We start from the raw sequence: 5,000 nt of genomic DNA on the forward strand, positions 1-5,000 counted from the left end.
GTGAAACCGCAGTTTTACAGTTAATTATTTTTCCTTGAAATCTCCAAGGGTTATAATCTATTTTCTTTTTGTGTGTGTGTGAAATCCCAGAGTTTTATAGTCAAACTTTTTTTTTGTGAAATCCCTAAGTTTTATAGTCAATCTTTTTTGGGGGAAATCTACATGTTTTACAGTCAATCTTTCTTTCAGGGAATCCCCAAGTTTTACAGCCAAACTCTTATCCTGAAATCCCCAACCTTTATAGTCAAACTTTTTTTCTCTAAATCCCCAGGTTTTACAGTAAATATTTTTTCAGTGAAATCCCCAAGTATTACAGTCAATTTTCTTTTCATGAGAGCACCAAGTTTTATAGTCAAACTTTTTTTTTGGGGGGGGTTAAATTCCCAAATTTTACAGTCAAACGTTTTGGGGGAAATCCCCGTTTTACAGTCAAACTTTTCTTGAAATCCCCAACTTTTACAGTCAAACTTTTATCATAAAATCCCCATGGTTTATAGTTAAATTTTTTTTCTTGAAATCCCTAGATTTAACAGTCGAACACTTTCGTGATATCCCCAAGTAAAAAAAAAAAAAAAAAAAAAATCCGTGAAATCGAGTTCTAGCCAAACTCTTTTGGGGAAATCACAAAGTTTTACAGTCAAACTTTTTTCCTGAAATCCCCAACGTTTACACTCAAACGTTTTTTGTTGAAATCACCAAGTCTTACAGTCAAACTTTTTATGTGAAATCCTTAAGTTTCACGGTCAAACCTGTTTCCTAAAATCCTCAAGTTTTATTGTGAAATATTTTTAGTGAAATCCCCAAGTTTTACAGTAAAACTTTTTTCGCAATATCCCCAAGTTTTGCAGTCAAACTTTTTTCGTTAAAGCACTAAGTTTTACAGTCAAGCCTTTTTTTTTTTTTTTTTTTTTTTTTTTTTAAAGGTGGGCAGGGTTTTGATTAAACCTGGGTTATATATTCCATAGGGTCAGATGATGATTCATGCATTATGAGTCCCCCCCCCCCTCCACCCTCTCCTCCATTAGTGGTAAATTGTGGACGAGTGAATCAGTTGATATTCCGCCCTGAATGACATGACCCGTTATTAGATTTCTTTTCTTCCTTTTCAAGCTAAATGGGGACGTCCTCTGTTTCTTGGTGTTTATTGCTATTGTCATGTTTATTGGAATAAAAAACACAAAAAAGTGCAGAACAGAAATACTACTTTCAAGTATTTATTGGACAACTCACTCAGAAACGAGCTCCTGTTACAACAAGAGGAAAAATAAGATATTTTCAGACCCATATTCTAGCTGTTAGCCAGAAATAATATTCTTGAAATTTTTCGCTTCAGAATAAAATGAAATAATGGCTTTGCCAATCACAAGTCTCATTTATCATGATTTAGGTTTCACCATTATTAGGACAACACCTGTGACTTTGCACAAGAAAAAGGATGAACTTGAAATGTAATTACACGCTAAAGGGAAGACCCATATTATAGCTGTTAGCCAGAAATATGTGAGTGATCTAAAGAAATCCCCAATCTAATATTTTCGGTCATTTTTTTTTTACCATTTTTGCAGCAGATATAATCGAAATTCCATTATAGAATAATTATAACGAAATGTTGGCTCTCACTGCTCCGTAATTACTAGGCACAACTGTACTTGATTTTACTCTTTTAAGTTCCATTGGCCTATATCATCCTTTTCTCATAACATAATAATAATAATAATAATAATAATAATAATAATAATAATAATAATAATAATAACTATTATTGTACGAAGCTCCATCCTAGAGAATTATTCTATAAAGCAAAAACTGATAATGTAATAAACTGGAATATTAGCAAAAAGCCCCTTCGCAATAATCGCTTTGAATCTTTTGTGCTAAAAGTCTAAACGCAATGAGAAGAATACCGATGTCTCAATCACTAGCGGCCATGTCATGCATTAGCTTATAATTATGTACACGTCATTCATTATTGATTCGCTTCACTGGAATAATTCTTTCGATGGATTTTTCCCTTTATTTTTCAAAGCATAATTAAACTTGCACAGGTGTAAAAAGAAATGGGATGGGATTCAATTAAATGTACCAGACATGAATCATTGATTCTTTAACAAGTGCGAAATGTGGTAATCATTAAACGGGCCAAATTACTTGCCACAGCCCCTCTAGTTCACTGAGGTTTGCGTCATACTTGAATTGTACTGCTTATATGATTATCATAATGAAAAAGGTTACACATTCTTCTTATGGACAATTTTATGAGGTAATCTTCTAAAGGAACGAAGATTTTCTTTGGTTGATGTTGCAAATAAGGCTTGAATAGAGATCATGAGAAATAAAACTCAGCTGCTAATTTTCAAAACCACGTTCGGTCTCGGACAATCACTCATGACTTCTTTGTCTTTTGGTTTTACGCATTTTCATTTGGGGGTCGTTGTTTCCTATCAACCTTTTTCCGCTCATTGTCTCCCTTGAAAAGGAACTGTGTAAAAATCTTATATATCTCTCATATATCTCTGCTGGCAACTACCTACGATTAACACTGAATAAGGATATAACTTTGGGTATGACTTGATGTTTCAGATGAAAGTGACTCCTCGGGTATGTATAGAAATCGCTCTAAGAAAAAACAAATTCTCAAATGCTTTAAAATTCATTTAGTCATTAATGAATGTTGCCAGAGTCAATGTAAATGTGTAGAATAATATAAACAAGTAGATAATATTAATTAATTTCATGTTCTTGCATACACTTGATTTAATTTTTAATCACGAGCATAGCATTAAAGTTAAATATTGTGACGGCGCCGAGTAAGGGTGTGAACTCAAAGGCAGATTGGAAACGACTGAGTTATATTATTGTGGAACACTCTCCTTATATACAAAACCTCAAGGCAACAGGACATAACAAGTTCACAAGACAGACAATATTACAGAGGAAAAATCAGACAGGAATTTTCATGTTCGTTTTAGTGCGAGGGAGGAGCGAAGATACAAGCATAATATATACAAAAGGAATTATGTACAATTGTGTGAAACACGGTTGGTACAATATAAATTTGGGTATTCAGAAAAGTATTGTAAGATTCTGATGAATTACTCTCAAAATTTTAAAGAAGGCTTAGCTATACTTGCCAATAATAAATCTAACGTGGACGTTTTTAATTCAGAAATTGTTTTAAATGGTTTTGTAATAAGTGCTATATGTAGAGTGTCAACTGTTAAGATTCAAATTTTGAATGTGTATGCTCCTTCAGGCAATAATAAAAAACGAGAGAGAGAGAGAGAGAGAGAGAGAGAGAGAGAGAGAACAATTGTTTAATAGTGGCATTTTATATTTCTTAAGAAATGACATGAGCTATATAATAATGGGAGGGGACTGGTATTGCATGAGAGATTGTTCGAGTTCAGAAAGTGAACTGCAGTCAAAATCATTTTTGGATCAAAGGAATAGTCTGAAATTGAGAGATGCTTGGTTCATTATGAATCACCAGATGGAGTATACTTTTCTGAGAGAGAATTGTGGTTTCAGACTGGACAGATTTTATGTTAAAGATTGCCAAGATAGATAATGTCTCTAACATTCGACGCTTCTTTAGGATTGGTCAAATCACTATGTTATAAAATTATCTTTAGAATTAGAAAATACTGCAACAATAAGAAAAGGATATTGAAAATTTAATTGTAGTAAACTTGATAATTATATTACTACTAACAATTTTAATATATGTTGGACATTTATTCAGAGCAAAATGTGTAACTCACAATATAATTCATTGGTGGAAATTAGCGAAAAATTAACTCAAGAATTTCATCAGATGCTCAAAACAGGTAAATGTCTGGTGAGCTAATCTCTCTTGAGGAGTGGGAAGAGCATGCCCAAACCATCTCCATCTACCCCTCGACATGATCTCATTCACATATGGCACTTGAGTAATGTTTCTTATGGTTTCATTTCTAACACTGTCCTGCCATTTAACTCCCAATATTCTTCTGAGAGCTTTGTTCTCAAATCTATTAAATCTCTTGGAAATTGTCTCATTGTTATATCATGACTCATGTCCATACAGTAACACTGATCTCACTAAAATGATACATATCCTGATATTTATATGTGATTTCAGGGGATTTAATTTCCAAATTTTACTTAACCTAGCCATTGTCTGATTTGCCTTTTTCAATCTTTCGTTAAATTCCAATTTTAAAGACTGCATTACAGATTATAGTTCCTAGATATTTAAATGATTGTACCTCATTAATTCTTTCTCCTTCCTATGATATTTCATCTTCCATTGCATATTCCGTTCTCATCATCTCTGTCTTTTTTCTATCTATCTTGAACCTAACGTCATGTGATATTTCATGCATTCTGGTAAGCAAGTATTGCAAATCCTGTAGTGTTCTGCCAACGAGTACAGCGTCATCAGCATACTCTAGGTCAGCTAATTTTCTATTATCAACCCAGTCCAATCCCTCACCACATCTCCAACTGTTCTACGCATTACAAAATCCATGATGAGAATAAAGAACACAAGTAACAACACATTTCCTTGCAGTACTCTGCTGTTCGTTGGAAATTCATATTATGTGACTTCATTAACATTAACTTTGCACTTGCTATGCTCATGAACAAACTTAATCAAATTTAGATATTTAAGAGGAATTCCATAACAACACAAGACTCTCCGCAAAATTGGCCAGTGTACAATATCTAAGTCTTTTTTTTTTATAGTCTAAAAATATCATCAAAAGATGATTTCTATATTCTACGCATTGCTGTACAACGTCTCAAAATGAAAATTTTGTCAGTACAGCCTCCACCTTTTTTGAATCCTGCTTGTTTATCTCTCAGCTTTTCATCACTTTTTCTTTAGTCTCTTTAGAATAACCATACTATATATTTTCATGACAACTGAAGTAAGTGTGATACCTCTGTAATTATTTCAATCAGCCAGGTCTAATATTTTCACTAGAACTCCTAATTCCCATTCATCAGGTTTTGCT

This window comes from Palaemon carinicauda, chromosome 22 (genome assembly GCF_036898095.1).
Source record: "Palaemon carinicauda isolate YSFRI2023 chromosome 22, ASM3689809v2, whole genome shotgun sequence".
NCBI classification, from domain to species: domain Eukaryota; kingdom Metazoa; phylum Arthropoda; class Malacostraca; order Decapoda; family Palaemonidae; genus Palaemon; species Palaemon carinicauda.